Raw genomic sequence first — 20,331 nt, forward strand, 5'->3', positions numbered from 1 at the left:
GTCAAACACAAGGTGTCACATTCTTGCCTATTCTTTCTAGTTAATGTGGTATTCACCGACATTCAGAAGAAAGACCTCGCATGTGCTATGATATGGACAGGTAATGCTTATTAATTTGGCATACTTTTATGGTTGGCCTGATTCTTAGGGTGAATCTGTTGTTTTTCATATGGACCCTAAATTCAAGCCTTCCCAAAGATCACTGCAATTCACATATCATAACCAAAACATGACAAATCGACACTTTCTTTTCCCTAGGTGATTTGGAAGAGTACAAATAAGAGGAGAAAGAAAAGGTTATCCATTTATCTACAAAAATGTTTCATCAATAAACTTTTCTCTGAAAAACAGTAGGATTGTCTTAAAAATTTCAAAATAAAAAATATTCAAAGCTTGTGGCAAAGTTCTAACCATTTTTGTGATTTTTAATGTCATTTCAGTTGTATTAGCAATAATTGCTGACATTGTCTTCAATTCATCATTTATCCCGGGAGACTATGAAAGCCTGGAAAACTGGGAAGCACAAAATGACTTATTTCCCTATATACTTGAATACAAAACATTTTTCCAAAGCTTACATGCTTAGGTCCAATTCTTTCTGAGGAAAACACATGTTAATGAGCTATGCTAATGTGTATTTATAATCTTAGCATCCTTTCTACATTATTCTAAGAAAATATAATCACTAAAATTGTCACAAAGTCATCATTGTCTGGGAATATCACAGACAGAGGGTGCAACCGAATCATTATGGTAAAGATTTCAGTTATCTGAGTGGCCTTGGTCGATTTTTGAAAAAAAACTATAAGATATATTATGGCATTATTTCAACCCACAAATTTTAGCTATGGAGGAAAAAATGCTTAAATATAAATCAATTTTACTGTGAGTCATGATAAAGTTCTTTTTGAAAGGGTTTGCATTTGACAGATATTTAACTGAAATAAATACATTAATATATATAAAGTTTAGAGATACACTTTTGGGAAAATATTTTATACTATTATATAATATATAATATGATATTTTATAAATAAAATATTTATGCTTTGTTATACTACTTTTTATGTGTAAATCAAAACTTATGCAAGTTTTTTATACACAAAATGCAATTTAATTGAGCAAAAGAGATGTACTATTCAACTAATCACTGTTAAATTAAATTGATATTGCAGACAACTGACTCAACTCAGTACTGCTATAGTTCAGAGTTGATAAATTGTGGCCCATGGGTCAAATATGACCGTTTGCATGTTTTTGTATAACTCACAAAGATGTTACACATTTTAATGGTTACATTTTTAAAAACTAGATAAGTACATACATAGTATCCTCAATTCTGCCTTTTTGCCTCAAATTCTAAAACATTTTTACCTCATCCTTTAAGATTAAAGTTTCTCAACATCTGTAACAAAAGAACAGAACAATAGGGGACCCGTTTATCATTTTTAAAATTATGACCCAAGTGACCTCATGCAGGATGCACCTGCTTCTTTTCTGCCTGAGGTCAGAATTTCTGTTTGTTCATATCATAATTTATGTTAGCCTCAATTTCTTTGTCAATAAAATGGACATAATATGATTTTGCTCACTTTAAGTACTACTTCCATTCTCAAAGGAAATAATTTGTGCAAAATCTCTTTGAAAAGTACATAACAGTATAAAAAGAACATATTATGGAATGAATACCTGTACGGCTTGACTTCAAAGAGCAGGATCTAGAGGAATTGCTGGTTTTCTGTTCCAGATAAGCCACTCCCTAACACTTAATTTAAGGAAAATTGCCCTAAGATAATTAAGGTTACTCTACCTAGAAAACTTTCCATTACTCACTGGAGTGCAAGAATTGAGGCTCTGCTAAGTAGCTGTTGGCAGGATCCCTGTGTCCCCAATTATTTCCTACCTGCCTCTCTTCTGGAAATCTGCCTCTATTGCTCAATGACAGTGATACATTTTCTGACAATGCCTGGTTTCTTCTAGAATGGCTTTCTTATGGGATTAACCTTCTTTGTGGCTCAATTGCCTTCATAATACCCAACCCTGACCATGCTCTATTCGTTGGGCACCATGTTGTTTATCACCAGGATATTGTCTCTCGGCCCAGCTATCATAGGTACAGCAGCTTTTCACAGTCCTCTCCTACACTAATGAGGCTGCCATCTTCTGGTTTAATCTGCTCCCCAATATTCTGAGAATGCTGAGGAGCAACTGCATGGAGGCTTAGGTGGACCAATCTTCCTCTAGATTAGAACTGGTCTCCTGTCATAAGAATGCCCCAAGTCCTGTATGCATTTTGTAAATCTCACTTGCATAACAGCAACAGTGGGGGTGTCTAATGTAAAACTTAACCGTAAAATATTTTTACCGGACGTTCCCATCATCGATTAGGTCAGTGACTTAGTGGTTCAGCCCCTTCCTAGGCTTGTATCATCTGCGAACCAAACCAGCAAAAATTCCTGATCAGGTTGACCCTTTTAGATTAAATCAAACACATCTTTTTCTTAGGCTGTAATCAACCTGATTTTTCTTGATGTCTTCTATATGCCCAAGAGATTATGCTACCTCTCATTATAGAGCAACTTAACAGACACCTTGACTTCAGCCAGCTTCAGGATTCATTTGTGTCCCTGAGTCATTCATGCTTGCTACCAAACTGCAGACCTGCCTAACATTAAGGATGAATCCCCAGAACATCAGAACTTTAACTCATCTGTTGCTTCGAAGCAGCCTATTTCCCTAAATCTTCTAAAATACACTGAACTAAGTAGATGATTCTGAGGGCAGTCTTTATAGAGAACCTTAGCTAAGACATCCATATAATGATATGTCAACCTTCAATTCAGAACAGCTTGAATTTTTCTCTCAAGTTGCTCCTTTAAAAGCAATCCACGTTCATCAGAAAAAAAAAATTCATATTAAATATATATATTGGAGATGAAACAAAAGTTTGCACTGTAATAATTCTTGAATAATTAGAACTACTTCATATTAGTTACAAAGGGTTACTCTTGTTCTTACTGGAATTTTTATGCATTTAAATTATTACTAACTCATCTTGCTTTACAGTGAATTCCTTAATTATCTATTTTTTTTCTTAAAGCTAGTAAAAGCAGAGTATAGCAAGTTAGTTTTACCACAATCCATCATCCTACAACCAACTGAAAGTATGTTTGTCCTGTCATTAATATAATAAATTATATGCTTTAATTATAAAGGAAGATATAAATTATGAAATATTAATTTTGTCAAGAAATGTTTATTAAAAATATATGATTTTGATATTTTCATATCCATAACAGAGTTTAGAATGTGTAAAACAGTGACAATTTCTGAAAACAAACAAAAAAATCTCATTCTTTAAGTGAAGAAGAGTACAAATTCAGTGAGATTGAAAAGCATTCAATTAAATTGAAAAGTTGGCTTGTCATTATAAAATACGGCAACATTAAAAGGCACCTCAAACTGACTAGTGTTTTCTGCCAGAAATCAAGAACCTAATTCTTGGTCTTTAGAGAAGAAACATAATTCCATGAGATAAAGATAAATGGTCCTTGCTTTGTAGCTCCTTTGAGAGAATTTTACTAAATGAAAATAGTTCTGGTGTGGTAAATTGTGATAGTTTTTCATATTCCTAAGCAGAGCAGAAGCATCTGGAAATCCAATTCCCCAAAGATTTTTTTTTTCTGTGCTGCTTTTAAACAGAATAGTAAAATGATGAAGCAGAGAAACACCTGTCATTTATAGAAAGCCAATACTTTATTCTATAGGGCACTATACCATTTACTCAGCTAATATTTACTAAGTGACTATTTTATATCCAGTACTTATACATTAAACATCGTTAGAGCCATCAAATAGTATAGGTCCTTGTACTTAAACACATGTTGGAGTTTGGGAAGAAGTCAGGCAAGCCTCAGGAATAAAAACTGAGAGACTGAAAAATTATATTCTGATAACAATTAAAGTAAAAAGACCAGCTTTCATCTTTGAAATTGTAGGAAATCACTTTACAGGCAGATCAAGGAGAATTTTGAATTATATACAAGAAATTTACATTTTTATCCAATAAGCAACTGGGGACTATTGAAGTTTCTTTTGATCAAATGAGTGACATATCAATTATTAAAGCTTTACAATAAATAATATATCTTTAGATGTTGTTCTTGACCACTATCAATAGGACATGGGGGATGGGGGTAGCAGCTGCTGGAATCAATTTAAGATGTTATTGGCCAGCTAACCTCTTTGTGAAGTCTGCAATAAAATAATATCAACATTTTATATTACTACCGGGAGCGTGAATGCAGCCCAAGTTCATAAATCTAGTAGATTTTACAAGACTAAATTCTCAAGGTATGTGCCATTAAGTCACTTAGGGTCAAAGCAAAATAAAACATCATGTGATAAAGAAATTGTGGATATGTTTCATAAAAGAAGAAAGAAATCAGTTTTTATCTTTATCATTTATACAACACTGACACATTTACAGATAGAATAATATAATGTCTAGGATCTGCTTCAAAATTATCTAAGGGAAGGTCAGTGGACAAAGTGAGAGAATATAGACGAACCACAACTGGCCAAGAATAGCAAAATGATGAAGTTGGGTGACGAGAACGTACGTGTCTATTAATACTGTTTCCTCTAGTTTTTGTATTTGAAATTTTGTAGTAAAATTTTGAATACACAGATTAAAAGCTAAACAAAATAAAATAATTCTTTTGTCTATTTCTACTCCAAAGCCTAACATGAATGCCAGATTCAATCCCTTTAATACAAAGACCCTCTAAATACATTGAACAGTAAAAAGCAGATCATACAAAAGCATGGCAGGCATTTTGCCCAGCAGTAAAATATGTATATGTGTATGTGTGTGTGTGTATATATTATATATGCACTATGTATACATGTATACATGTATGTTTATATATTATATATACATATATACATGTATGTGTTACATGTATGTATATAGACCCATATATGTGTGTGTGTGTATATATATATTTGACTAAGCTATCTTCTCAGAGCCATAATTCTATACAGTAGGTGTCCTGTTTCTCTCTGGGACTGCAATCAGTTTTCTTGGTATGTACCCAGCTTTGATTGAAAGGATGAAGTGGGAATGAGAATACAGCTCATGTCACTGGTCAGCCCTAAGGCATTGGTACTACACTATTTCTGTTCATGCAACCACCAATGACATTTGAAATTCATCTGTGAGAGAATCAGTATCCACTTTGAATGAAGTCATGTATCTTTTTAATTTACAATATCTAAACCTGAATTTTACGTAGTTATCTACATTTTATCCTCCTCTTCCCTCATATATATAAACATATACAAAGCAGAAAGGCATTGGAATTAGAAGAGATAAATTAAAGAAAGATTATCCCTTCTATTCATTTTCTCAAGCTTACACTTCTTACAAATAAGGAAGAAATGATGACTCAACCACCAAAATGATAATGCCAATCAAGGAAAAAAAAATTTAGTTTCTCACGATGAATAATCTTCCTTTAAAAATGTGTATTATAAACAGGCTTATGTTGGGATGTAATCTCCTTTTTTATAAAAATAATGTGAAAACTTTTATATGTCAAAAATATATTTCTAAAATATGTTGATGGATGCATTGGTTTATGGGACTTTCATACTTATGTCTAATCAATAAAATGCATTAGTGTTTTCAGTTTCTCACTATTATTAACAATGATGCAATGCACAATATTTTCTCAATAACGTCTGTAGAATCACCCAATTTATGCAATTTATGTACATACACACACACATATGCATGCATAAACACTTGCCATTGTATTACAAATGTCAATGTTGCTCTCCTGAGATATAGCACTGTATATGTCCATCAGCACTTTATTATATTTTTAACATTCCTTCTAAAAACATACACTATCATTTTTTACATTTTCAGTAGAAACATCCCCATGGATTCATGATATAAACAATGGTGATATATGGTAAGCCTGCATCCAATTGGACATAATCATTACAATTAAAACAAAGTTTCATTTGGGGGTAAACATAGTTTATATATTGTCCATTTTAACTAAAAATTATAGCTGGTATAATTATAGCTGGTAGCTCATTTGTGTTACCTTCTTAGTGTTGTGTATCTGCTAACTCATTTAATCTTACTACTCCATCTGCACTAATTCATTTCATACTATTTTATCACTTTTTTTCATCTGAGAAAACACAAGCAAATGTGAAGCACCTAGCCCAAGGATTCATAGAAGACCTTTGTTGGTGTGTTGTTGCAATCCTAGACAGTGAACTACCCAAATCTCTGATACTTTTACCACTATTTTACCATTACTACAAAAACTGGAATCTATACATTTGATGTACATAAGGTAGTAAAGGTGTTATTTCACACTGCTCACCAACAGTCTGGTGCATGTTGAAACCCTGTATTACTGCAGAGAGTTTAAATTATTTTAAGAAGGGAAATAAAATCAGCAAGGCAGATAGCAGTCACCTATTCCTTATGTTGTGGCAGCAAATTATTGACTTTTGCAGAGAGTGGAAAAAAGCAAGTTGACATGAGAGGAAACTGGGTATTACAGTCAACATAACTGAGAGGAGAATGAAGCAGGGTATTCAGAGGTTAATTGAGTCACCGTGAAATCCAAAGAAAAAGTTCAATTTCATAAATAAGTAAATAATAAGAAGAGGAAGATCCGTTTAGAGCCACTCTAACAATATGATCTTTATGATGTTATAGAAGGTATTTTCATCTTAATGCCTGTCAAATGCATTTAGAGGTTGAGAAAGCCCCATAATTTTTCATAATTTACTGTCACCTGCAGTGTCATAGATGCTGAAGGTAGGCTAGAGTAATATTTCCATACACATTATGGAGAAGTTAAGAACAAACGGATAGTGATATATGTGTGTCAAAAAGTAATTAAGCATTTCACAGCCATCATTGTTTGATTTGAAATGGCACTTTATTTCCCTATATAAAATTTTACTGAACTATTATCTGGATATATACTAGGACATTAAGTTTAAAGTTGTCTTAAAATATGATTGAATGGGAAATGCTCTATACAATTTAAGAAACTGTTAGAAATATAAAGTAGGTAATTTTATTCCATCTTCAATGTGGTTTCTTTAGAAAATAGAAATCAGAATTTAAGGCGTATAGATTATTATGAATATAATATGTTATTAACAATTTAATTGTGATTCTGTTTTTTTTTTTTTAAGAAATGAGGAAGATGGGAGGATTTGGTGCAACTTTATTGAGGCATAATTTAAATACAATAAACTGCACATATTTAAAGTGCAAATTAGATGGGTTTTGACACATATATACACCTGTGAAGCCACCATCATAATCAAGACACTGAACATTTCCATTGTCCCAAGGGTTTTCTTGTGACCTCTGCAATTTCTCATTCCAACTTCATTCACCTCGAAGCACTTACCTGTTTTCTGTCATTACAGATAAATTCCTATATTTTTAAATTCTACAGAAATGTAATTATATATTAGTAATGTATTTGTTTCTGGCTTGTTTTATATCAGCATAACCATTTTGTGGTCCAGTTGTTGAGTGCACTACTAGTTGGCTACTTTTGATTGCCAAGAAGTATTCCATTCTATGAATGTACCACAGTTTACTCACTCACCTGTTGATGGACATTTTTTTCCCCAGTTTGGAGCCATTGTGACTAAGCAGTCATTTGTGTCTAATTGTTTGAATAGGAATATGTTTCTTTTTCTTCAGAGTAAATACTTCAGAGTGAGATGGCTGCATCACACGATAGGCATACATTTAACTTCTTAAAAAACTACCACAATGTATTTTAGAGTGATTGCATCCTTTTATATTCCCATGAACAGTGTATGAGGGTTATAGGTTTTTCACATCATTGTCGACACTTGAAATAATGAGAGGTTTTATTTTCTTTTTGATTTTGACTATTCTAATAGGTATTTAGTGTAGAAATAACTTGTAAAATAATTAAATATATAGCTAAATAGTTATTAATAAGAAAATCTAAATCAGAATTTTCATCATCCAAAATTTTTTTAGTGAACAGGAAATTCATCTGATACTAGGTCTCTCATTAGTTCTTCCAGATCTTTCCACATGCCACTCTACTCTACCACTGCCTTTCTGACTCTCCAAAAGGGTAAACCTATCTACTCAGTAAGGAAATAAACATTTTTTTCCATTGAGCAATATTATTCATTAATATTATTTTATATGTCCATTTGTTTAATGGCATTTTAAAATCATTGCTAAAAATGTGTTTGGTTTGGGATTTATATGCATAATTCTAGTCATTACTAATTTTTAGTGTCTTTTAGCGAATTTAATAGAAATTGAGTTTAATATTCTTAAAATTTTACATCTTATTTATTTAATTTTACTTGAACTTCATAGTCATACCTGAAAGACACAAAACAAGAGTAAATCAGAGCTAGTAAGAAAGGTCTAAAATGCAAAGCACTTATGTCTACAAAAGCCATTTCTTTTAATTATGCACTGTGCTTTTTTGTTATTTTAAAATAATTGCCTACGAAATTGGAAATGTGCTTTTAAAAATACAAAATATATTAATATTCTATGTCCATTCTTTATGCTCTCCAATTTTAAGATAACTCTCAATCATTTTAATTAAATTACCTTTATTTTAATTTTACCGATCAGGACAATAAAGAGGATGGCTAGCATCCATTCTAGTTGCAATAAAACAACCATGACCTTTTAAAGAAACACATTATAATTATTTTAAAACATTTAAAGGATATTCCTGACCATAGCAAATTTTTTTTTATCTATTCCACGTACAATTTCAAATCAATAACTTCTGCCTGATTTTTTAATTACTTGAACTATGAAATCAGCACATCCTTGTTATAATGTTATTTATAGTACAAAATAAATTGTTTGGGACACTAAAGGGTGTGAGAAGGGAGAAAACATGTATTTGCAGACAATAATTCCTTCTTAATTGCTTGATCATTTCTGAATTAGGTAGAAATAACATCACAAATTATTAGTCAAATAGATAATGTATTTTCATAACTGACTGAAATCCTAGAGATAATATAGTTTAATTTCCTCAAATTTTCCAATGAAATTATTAAATAGAAGCTTTTTAAATGTCTTTGGGTTAGAAAGCTACTTACTGCTAGAATTTTGACTATAGTCTAAGTTTTTTGATATCCAGTTTAGCTTTCTTTTTTTCTAAAATTTCATCATATTTTAAACTCGTGAGTATATGTGCGTGAAACTGGAATCAAAAATAAAATTTTCTCTTGAAGGCTGGTGAATTTAGTCATTCAGCCTCCATGATTTAGACATAAGCAGAAATATGTATAATACATGAGAATCTGTTAGCATTCAGCAAACCTCTGTGTGATAGTATTAGCTTGATGCTGCTGCTGCAAGATCAATTTGTTATTAGTTAGGTGGCTTATTTATGTGTATATATATTTACATATTTAAAATAACAGTAATTTTTCAAGATCTGTTCTGATAAACCCCCAGAAACAGTGGTAGGGAGGTAACAGCTGAATCTACATTTGTATACAGAAGCAAGATTCTATTTGTGTAAGAATCATAAGACCAATATTTGGAAAATATCTTAATATATCCAAGATCAGGAAAAGTCTGTAGGAAATCTAAGGGTTGTTATTCCAGTATACATAAATCACAAGTTCCCTCTCAGCTCAGAGGCATTTTTTCTTCAGTAAATCACAATCATAATGTACACTGTTTGGGTCAAACCTAAGTCAATGAAGAAAGAGTGACTTCTGTTTATATATCCACTTAAGATCCTTTTTGCCAACAAGATGACTCAGATAAACATATTTGTTCGACATAGTGGGGAGCAATAGGACTTATCTGAAAAGGAAGACATTAGGTTATCCACTATCGAACACCAAAGGATAATCACTTACTCTTTTTATTTCTCATCACTAAAATATGAGAAAAATACTGAGAGTAACCTATTTCACAGGATTCCCATAAGAATCAAATGAGAGAATAAGTTCTTGGTAAAGTTTAAATGTTGCGTTAGTTTGTGTTATCATCATTTATTTTAGATGGAACATTTATTAAACATCTTAAAAGAGTGTGGTCACAATGCTTCTCTGTAAAGTTATGGATGCGTCTGAGAATTTCAAGGAACCATATGAAATGATGGGATTCATGTGACTTTTAAGAAACCTGTAGACAAAGCATGAACAAACCAGAGATAAACTTTTTAGCTCCATAGTACATTTGAGTTTTGCTATTACATTATGCCTCTTGGAGAACTAGGATAGTAAAAGTCATCATAATTTGGGCCTAATATATTTTTGTGAATATTCTTGAGATATTCATATACTTAGAGTGGAGCTATTTTCTTGTTTTAAAAAGCAATAATTATTATATTTGAGTGGGAGAGCAAATGCATTGCAAACGGGATTTTTTAAAATTTGAAATTGAGTAATTTGTGCTAATGGAATTATTTATCTGGAAGCTCTGGATTGAATCTGTTTTTTAGCCTAAAGATTTTTTTTGTGAATTTTATTTTTCTGCTAAATCATACATAACTTTTAATAGCAGAACTGTTGCAACACAATACTTTATCAGTTATAAAATGGTTTTAAAATATGCACAAATGATTTTTGTGAGTCATAAAAACTAGGGAATTTGCCCATTCTGTTGGAAGTAGGGGTTTTGATCAGTTTTAACATTTGGGAACTTCCAAATATTTGTTAACTTTATAGTTACAGTAACCTGAATTTTAGTTGTGGGATTTATTCTGTACTAGCTAGGCAACTTTGGTAAATTTGGTTAACTTCTCAGAGCCCTAACTTAATTAATTAAAAAAATAAAATATTATAATGCCTGCTTAACTGAATTGGATTAAGGCATTCACGGATAGCTACAGCTGAAGTGCATGCCAGTCACCTGCCTCATAGCAAGCATGTCATAGACAGTACCTGTTATTTTCATGTGACTACGGTCTCCCCTCACTCCTCCAACAAAATGGTCTTATTTTGCTTTGTTCTTCATGGGTGTAGTTTCACATAAAATCAATTAGTGCTCCAACATAGGTTAAAAAAATAATAATAAAAATACTGAAGAGTCATTGTACTCTCTTTGGAAACCATTCAGAGATTTGAAAGACCCCTGGATTTTGTGAGAGAAGAGAGACTGATTATTCGGAAGTGTCATCAGTGCAGCCTCACGGAGTTGGAGTTTCCAGATAGCACCGATCTACTATGGCACAAAGTTTTGTGTGTACCTGTTTTAGTTGGTGGTGATGATTGCGGGTTGGCAGGGTTCAGAAAAATAAGCACTGTCTTAATGTTTTAATAAGTTTTTTAAATAGTTCACTATTTAAGATCCTCAGAATGGGACTTAGGCCAATATGAGAGACGGAGTACTTTAATTGCATGACCAACTACACATTAGAGCCCTGGAATCTACCCCACTGTTATTTACAACTACTGTGTTAAAGACTAGTTGGGACCCTCTCAGGAGAAATTAGCAGTTACATTTTCTTATTTTTACAGTTTATGCTCAAGGTGCATTTACTTCGATTTAAGCAACCTCTTTTCTACTATAACACTCTCATGCCAGTCTAAAATTGGATAATGGGTTTCCTGCTTAACAGCAGCAAAAATTGTACTCCCTCTCCTGAAGTGGTTGACTGGGTTTCTTCACATTCAGCTGTCACCCTCCACCAGCTGAGGGAGCAAGAGACCTCTGCATGGGAGGTTACAGCCCCACCTCCTCCTGGGGCTTCTTCAGGGCCATCTCTGTTTTCAGAGTAGGATGAATACCTGCCTTAGTATAGCAACTCAGTTACCCTGAAGTTTTACTTTGTCCGAAAAGTTTCACCAAGAGCTTGTATTTTAATCAGATACTTTAAAAATATATTTGGGAATGCATAAGGCAAACGGATTCTCTATTATTTATGCTTAGTGCATTCGCCTACTGAAATTTGAGGGTTTTCTCAGAGAGATATATATAAATATCACAATGTAGATATAGCTCTCTCTCTTCTCCTCTCTCACACACGCAAGCACACGCACCCACACACACACACGCACACACACATCAAGGGAATGCCATATGTCCCAAGTGAGACCTACTTGGAAAAAAACAGAAGTGCTGAACATATCACTCAGGATCATTGTGAGAGGACAGTCGTCAGCTTTCTCTCTGGCAATGAGAATTTTCTCACCCTCAAGACATGCAAATGACTTTTTTCATCTGTTCTTTTTATGTTATTTGCATAATTTTCTCCTGCAAAAGTGAGAGCTGTCAAAAATTAACCATTTGGGGATTTGGCATTCAGTTATGTGACCTTTTCCAGAGAATTAGATCTCTTCAGGGAACTAGGAACTTGATGAGGAAGTGCTGAGAAGGTGGTCCGTGGCAGAAAGAGCGGATGACCGATGGGGACCAGCAGGTTGGTAACGGCACATAACTACGTTTAAAAAGTTGTTTGATATTTTGGATCCTCTCATATGCTTGCTTGTTTTTGTTTTAATAAATCAGTATTCCAACAGATAATCAAAGAGATGATTCGGTTAGGTGTAATGTTGTACTCTCCTACGTTACTCTGGTTAATGGTACAATGCAAACAATTTTTTGCAAATGTAATGCTAATTGAAAATGCTGTTTGGAAAACTACACAAGCAAGGCTCTGTTCACGCCGTGGTTTGAGTGTTGTGTCTGTAGCAATCTGCCAAATATGCTTATTTAGTATGAATACTTCCTTTTTATAAATTCAGAGAGTTGCACTCTGGAGGGCTGTAACAAACCTTTAAATTCATTTTACTTCGACAAAGGTTGAAGTATGTAGCAGGCGAGGAGCAGAGACAAGTGCAGCTTTCTCTTTGATCACATCGCTTTAAACAGTTTTTCAGCTTTAAGCTTGTCGTACAAATCAGCTGTATCAGTCTATTAATTGTTTCACTGTACCTAATATCTTACACGAAGGCACCTTGAAAAACAGCAGGAGAGAGCACATTTGTTTAAGTCCTGCGATGGCCAGCACGGCGGCTAATCCCCTTGCAAATCATAATCATAGTTGTAGTTCATCCATTAGGCTGGAAAAGACAAGATTCCCAAGTGGCCTTGGTGCCTTTTCCAGTTTCCAGGAGACCCACCAACCCTCGGCGTGTGCTGCCTGCGCACCCGGAGCGTTCTTGCTAATCAGGTCAATGACTAGCGCCTGGCTCCAGGGACCTGCCAGGAGTCTATCACAGCAGTTAGGGAGCCTCCAAACGGAGCACGCTCACGGAGAATCTCCCGTTCAGAAACATCGCTTAGTCCTCATTTACTCACTGGGAACCTCGGAGGATTTCAGCTGATCTTTTTCTCTCCTTAGACAGTGAGGAGCTCAACATAACACGGAAAAGGAGCACAGGATGCAGCTACTTGAAGGGTGTTGATTGAAAACTTCGATCTCCCCACCCCATTCACGGTTGATTTGACGGATTTCTCACCTCGTTCACAGAGAAAATTTCAATTAAGGTAAGTGCTGCTTTATCTGGGTGACTGAATGGCACTGAATTTCTGCATTGAAAGTTCTAACTGACTAAACTGACATTCTGCACTGCAGCAAGTGACTGTTTGTGTCAGGAAAAGCTTAGTTTATAAGCAAGTGTCCTAGAGTGAAAACGGCGTTGGAGATAATGATATCTCAGGGCAGTTTCTTTTGATACATATTCATTCTGACTTGTATCGAGAGAAAAGAAAAGGGAACATGAAAAGATAGTTAATTTCTGATTTTACCTCTTAAATAATCTATTTGGAGGATTGTGCCTTGCCAAGGTAAATTGATTTTGATTGAAGTAGTTTGTTGATATCATATAGTAAAATCTGAGTCTGAAGCCTTCAAAGTTAAATCAGATGGAAAGAAAATTTGCAAATGAGAGTTGAGATTTTGTGCAGCTTTCTACTTTAGCAATATTCCTGAGCTCCCATTTGGTTTAAGGATTTAGGACTAAATCCCTGAATATTTTAGTAGTATCCATGTGAACTTTAAAACTTAAATGTTATAGTTTCTGTTGCAAGTATTAAGAAAAATGAACCTAGAAGACTTATTATACCATTCATATAATTTATAGTTCTTATTCAAGAGAAGTGGATTTCTTTTATGAGATGAATTAATAAAAAAGAAAGCAAAGGAAAATTAAGTGCTTTCTAAAATGCTTGTTTTTGAAAGAATTCTTCAATAAGAGATTAAAGTTATGTGTTTATAAAAAATTCTTTTTTATATTTCATTTCATTTTTATTGTTAAGATATAATGAACTGAAGTTAAGCTTACATTTTCTATATCATTTAGGGCAATTATCCAGGTAATTCAGATTAAACTACTCCATATGAATTCTTTATACCCATTTTCTCTTAAGTTTGTTAAAAATATCTAGAAAGATATGGTAAACAATGTTTTTTCCAAAGTTTAATTACCTAAACTTTTTCTTTTCTACCTTACTAAGCTCATGTAAATATAGCCTGATGGTTTTACTCCACATTATGATAAATTTCTATGTAATTAAGAGTAATAAAATAATTATATCACTATAATTATGTGATCTATTAGTCTGCACTCTAAATACTGAAGAATAGCAATCACTTCCCTTGATATTGTATGACATACTATAAAAGTTTTCAAATAATGAAATAAACATTATTTAAAATATCGCATATAATACTGAAACAAATTGATTTTTAACAATTAATTTCTATTGTTAAAGCAAAATGTAAATATCTAGCTGCTTTGTATGAAGATTTATAATGGTATCTCAAATGTGCATTTTAGAGTGGGCATTCGTATTTCCTGAAGTGCTGACTCCCCTTTTCTTCTATGGATCTCTTGAGATGGGACATTTTATAAAGATGTTAGAACACTTTCTAATAATTGGGTATCATTCTGAAATTCTCTGGAGAGCTTTTCAGTGTGATGTTGATGTTACTGCTTCTTCCAGAGGAGTAAACCATTTTCAAGGTTCCCAAAGGCTGATGTGTACTTGGTTACCAGTATGTTTGTAGCTAAAGCCTGAAGACATTTATCTACTTCTCTTGTTCTGAGACTTCTCTTTTCCCTGGGGAGATTATTTCTCAATAGAATTAAAGATAATTGAGAGAAGAATGTATTGACTACAGTGACTGTCACTGGGTCTTTGACTTCTTATTTTCTTTTAAGCAAACTTGATAAACAGAAAGAGGCAACATTAACCAAACAGGGGCACACACTTGCTACTAGCGAACTTGCATGTCACTGAAAACATCTCTGTCCTTGTGCCAACTTCAGAATTGATGGCAGCATCAGACCCAATGAACTTTTTATTGGATGTATTGACCACTGAAGTGGCTGACCAGAGTATGTCCATCGAAGGTTGTGTTTACTGTCTAATGAAATACCTATGTTTAAAAATTGAGGGAATTGCAGTTCTCATTCAAAACATAACAAATCCCCAATACACAAGTTTACCTACATAACAAACCACCATAGGTACCCCTGAATTTAAAATAGAAATTTAATTTGAAAAAAAATAAAAATACAAGTGATTAAATGAGTTTTACCATTACCATAGTTGTCTGAATTTGCAATATACTGATAAGAGGATGGAGAAAATCTTGGGTTCAACTGAGAATTAGTAGCAATTTATTTTACTTAGCATTTGCCTCCTTAATCTATATTGAATTCCATTTTTCATTTGATTGAAGGTAGTTTATTTCTTCCGTGAGATTGGAAAACGTCTTATAGGATAACCTCACTTAGAATAGGAAGTCTCAAAATTTAAATAAAGTAATCTTTTAAAACTTTACAAAACTTGCTTCAAGTTCTGTAACTTGCTCCTCAGTAAGTAATATGTTCAATAAGACACTAGAGATAGGCAGTATCTAATCTAGCTCATATGCTTCCTCAACTCAGCTGAGTTATAAACTTTTTATATATGAATAAGTGATGAATATAAAAACATATGAAAGTTGAAACGTTAACATGGATGTTATTTGCCCTCATTTTCCAGAAGAAAAGCTGGAATCTGAGAGAGCATACGTAACTGGGCCAAGGGCACACAGTAATGAACCTATGATTCAAACTCAGATCTGGCTGTGTTTAAAGCTCATACACTTTATACTATACCTTTTTGTAACCTCATATATGGTTACTATTTCCAGCATTTGACACAATACTCATAAATATTGTAAGACTATTTTTAAGATAGTACAAAGTAATCATATTACCTTTAGGACAGGTTAACTCTTGTCGTACACAAAATAAATGATTTTGTAAATTCCATCACCACCAGTATTGGAAACCAGCATGTACTCTGTTCTTTTAGTTTCTGAAAGAGGTTAGTGTGCAAGTCTTTGCTTCCAGCTGATTCTGATTACTACTGACAGAAAAAGCACTCTACTGTAAGCGAAGTCTCTACTGAAATTTAGTATTTGTAACATATACGTCTTTCCAAGAGAGGTTGACACACTCTCAGAATAAAATAAAATGTAGAGCTATAAATTCAGTGTTAATTGTATTGAAATGACATTAAAAGGAAGTTAAGGGGAACTCGCGTTAATAGTGAAAGATATTCACAATATTAGAAAAGGTAGAGACACTAACTGTTAGAACTGAATGTTGGAAGTGGACTTTAGAAAAAACAGACTTACATATTCAGGAGTCTATTTGCTCTGCTGACTTTATATAAACTTTCCCATATGTACACAGAGGTTTGGTGTAGCTAATCATGTTGATATTGTGGTAATATTTTTCAATTAATATTTGATCTAATCCTGTGACAAGAAGGGAGAGATGTTATAAGATTAGAGGTGACCTGGAAAATTTAATACGATTAGCTGTCATATCCAAGGATGTGCTAAGATGGTAACTAGAAGTTAGGTTGCATGGTTATAAAATATGATAATTTATTGTGTTCCAACATGTTCCCAAATCTGGAAAGTGATGACATTGTACCAGATGCTGTAAATAACAGGTTCCACAATGACTAGAAATACAATCAAGGCATATATATGTATAATCTCTAACAACCAACCAGCATACTTTCAATTCTCGAGGTTTTTGGAAAATGGCTGGCTTATCCTAATCTTACCCTATAAGAATAACAGAAAAAACAAAACATATGTACACATTACCTTCTGTATTACTATTCCAAAAGAATGAGCATGATCTGTAAAGAACAATATTGCAGAAGAGCTTATAATGGTGAAAGTTCACAATGCATAGGTGTTTCCACCAAGAAAATATGACCATGTGTCCAGGCTTTACTGGCCACGGTAGGTTTGATGAGCAATGAATGTGCTAAGGTCTAAGACTGCCCTCTCTAGACTGGCCAGTGGTCACCATGTGGCCTTCCAGGAGAACCATGACAATAAAAATGTTCTGTGTGAAATAACAAATATTTGACTTGGTTATCTTACATATGAAATACCATGTGGAGCCTCAGCAGTTAGTGGCCAGGAAAAGAAGTTGAAAAACATAGAAAGGACAGTCTTGGAAATCATGAATAAACTGCAGTAATGAGGCCAGTAGAAAGGAAAGAAAAGAGGTTAATTGCCTTAGGTCAGTAAGAACAGACACATTTTCTAACTTACTCCAATAGCTAAGCACAAGAAGAGAAGAGTGCTTCTTGGAGGGGGTACTGTGTTATCCTGGGTCGACACCCTGTATGGTATTCCAGGCATACCATGCAGTGGTGAGACTTTTCCCCATTTTTCACATTCATATTTTTCTCTGTAGTTTTAGTCCTGTTAATCCATTCAAATTGAGCACATCTATTTCCCTTACAAATGAAAATATTACAACTCACTCAGTATCTTATATGTTCATAGTTTCTGGTAGACAATGGATGGGGCAGTAATGCTTAGTTGTTGTATATGTTCGAGGTTCAACTACCTGGTTCAAATCCAAGTGAGGGCATTTGCTAGCTCTGTGGCCTTGGACTAGTTAATTAAGTTGTCTAAATTTTGTTTTTATGTTATTTAAAATTGAGCCGATCACAGTACCTATCCCATTGTAGTGTTCCGAGAAATAAAAGAGGTAATTGATATATCTGCAATTGCTCAGGTCCTCAGAAAATGATAGTTATTATGATAAATAGGGAGCTTTATTATTAGCTGTCACCTTACCTGTAAAGTAGAAAAATCAGAGATCTCCTCTCTCCTTAGCAACAATGAACACTTGGATCTTGCCAAAGCTCCAGGAACCATTTCATAATACTGTGTTTATATAAGTACATTTGAATTTTGGAGCATACTTTTTTGGGGGTCCTATTGGATTTACACAGATGAAATGGATATTTCTTAAAAGAATGTAACTTAGGAGCCATTTTAGAGAAACCGTCCTATTTGTCATGAGGACTAAATTAACAACTGAATTCTTTGACTCTTTCTTACCTATGTTGAAAGGAATTGAACAAGTCTTGAAAAAGAAGTTCCATCTGACCACTGGTAGTTGACAATCTAACTTGGTATCACAGGGGCAAGAAAAATAGCCCATGATTTGTTTTTGTAAATAGAGTTTGGTTGGAATACAGCCACAGCTATTCATTTCCATCTTGTCAATGGCTGACTGAATGCCACAAAGCTGGAGTTGAATGGTAGAGCAGAAAAAGATTGTAGAGCCTGCAAAGCTAAAAATATTGTCTATTTTGTCTTTCACAGAAAAAGTTTGCTGACTGCTTGTTTAGAAGAGAAACATTCTTCTTGCATGATTTTTTTTTTAAATTATCAGCATAATGAATATTTGGTAAAATTTTTTTTTCTTTTTTCTTTTTTTCTTTTTTTATTTTTTTTGAGACAGAGGCTACCTCTGTCTCCCAGGCTGGAGTGCAGTGGCGCAATCTTGGCTCACTGCAAGCTCAGCCTCCCGGGTTCACGCCATTCTCCTGCTTCAGCCTCCCGAGTAGCTGGGACTACAGGCACCTGCCACCAGGCCTGGCTAAGTTTTTTTAATTTTTAATTTTTAATTTTTTTTTTTATTTTTAGGAGATGGTGTTTCACCGTGTTAGCCAGGGTCTCTATCCCCTGACCTCTTGATCCACCCACCTCCGCCTCCCAAAGTGCTGGGATTACAGGCGTGAACCACCACCCCTGACAATGGTAGAAGATTTTTAAATGTCATGACAATAACTATCTAAATGTCTATCTCTGGAGAGACTCAGTATTTTTATTTCCTCATACTAATTCATCCGTATTTTACTATGGTATTTAAAACCTCTAATTATAAATTTTGACAAAGTTATCAACTACCAGTGTATACATGCAAAAGTATTCAATTCCATACTTTGCATATTGATTCAAATAATAAACATAGAGAAACTCTTTTTTTTTTTTTTTTTTTTTTTTTACAGTGGAATCCATTATTTTTCATCCTCCAAGCCACACCTTATATTTTGGTATATATAGCAATCAACTGCTATGTGACTTAAATAAAGTTGCAGATTCCTGGATCTCATTCCTAGAGTGCTGATTTCACAAGTTAAACCTTTAGTGGGTTTAGTAGGTCAAAACTTTGGTAGATTTCTTTCAGTTGTAAAAAAGAAACCAGGAACCACAGTTTGAGGCATATGCAGTTAATTCTGATTAAAAACAGAATATATAAGAATGTGGCCTAATGATTGGGATTTTAAAAAAATTTTCCCAGGTAACTCTATTATGTTGCCCAAATTGAACACTGCTGCTGTAGATCGGCAAATCCCAGACTTTAAGAACAGGCATGCACGTTATCTGGGGATCTTTTTCAGTGGTTTTAGAGTGTAGCTCGAGATTCTGCATTTCTGACAGCCTGCCAGAGATGTTGACGCTACTGGTGATGAGAAATGCTGTTCTCAGGTAACCACTGCTCTACTCTGCCCCATGGCTGCCATGGGTGGGCTAGTGTCTACTGGAGGACTTTTCACAGGATGAGACTCACTGCCCAGCTCACCTGAATGAGATGTTGATCAATCTTCTCAAGAAGCTCTTCCCATCTCAGAAAGGTGATGAAAAATTCTGAGCCAGGTCAACATTGAGAAATATGTATATTATATTTAATATATAATATAAAATGTTGTATGCCTATTTAATCTATTGTTGATTTCTACATAACCATTTTGGACATAGAATAATTGGAGGTTTTAGAAAGCAAAATATTTAGGTAAGTATCACTGACATATTTAATTCCTTGCAATTAAGAGGGGCAGGGTGTTCATTGCTTCTCCAATCCCCCTTCTCAATATCTAGAAGTTTTTGGCTAGTGCATTACCCAAGATAACTCCATACTGAAGTTCAGAACTTACCCGAAAATGCTGACTTCTCCAGTAACATCTCAATTCTC

The 20,331-nt window shown here is 33.9% G+C and overlaps 1 protein-coding gene across 2 annotated transcripts in view; it reads left to right on the top strand.

Annotated features, from left to right (window-relative positions):
• Window positions 1-20,331, top strand: part of CDH12 (cadherin 12) — a 1,094,618-nt gene that overhangs the window by 615,026 nt on the left and 459,261 nt on the right. Inside the window, exons 3-4 of one of the 2 annotated variants that reach the window (XM_007961262.3) lie at window positions 12,357-12,452; window positions 13,377-13,522. The gene's annotated coding sequence lies outside the window, so the exon portion shown is untranslated. The remainder of the gene's footprint in view (window positions 1-12,356; window positions 12,453-13,376; window positions 13,523-20,331) is intronic. The other variant, XM_007961261.3, reaches the window with a different exon arrangement.

This window comes from Chlorocebus sabaeus, chromosome 4, assembly GCF_047675955.1.
Source record: "Chlorocebus sabaeus isolate Y175 chromosome 4, mChlSab1.0.hap1, whole genome shotgun sequence".
In the NCBI taxonomy this organism is placed as follows: domain Eukaryota; kingdom Metazoa; phylum Chordata; class Mammalia; order Primates; family Cercopithecidae; genus Chlorocebus; species Chlorocebus sabaeus.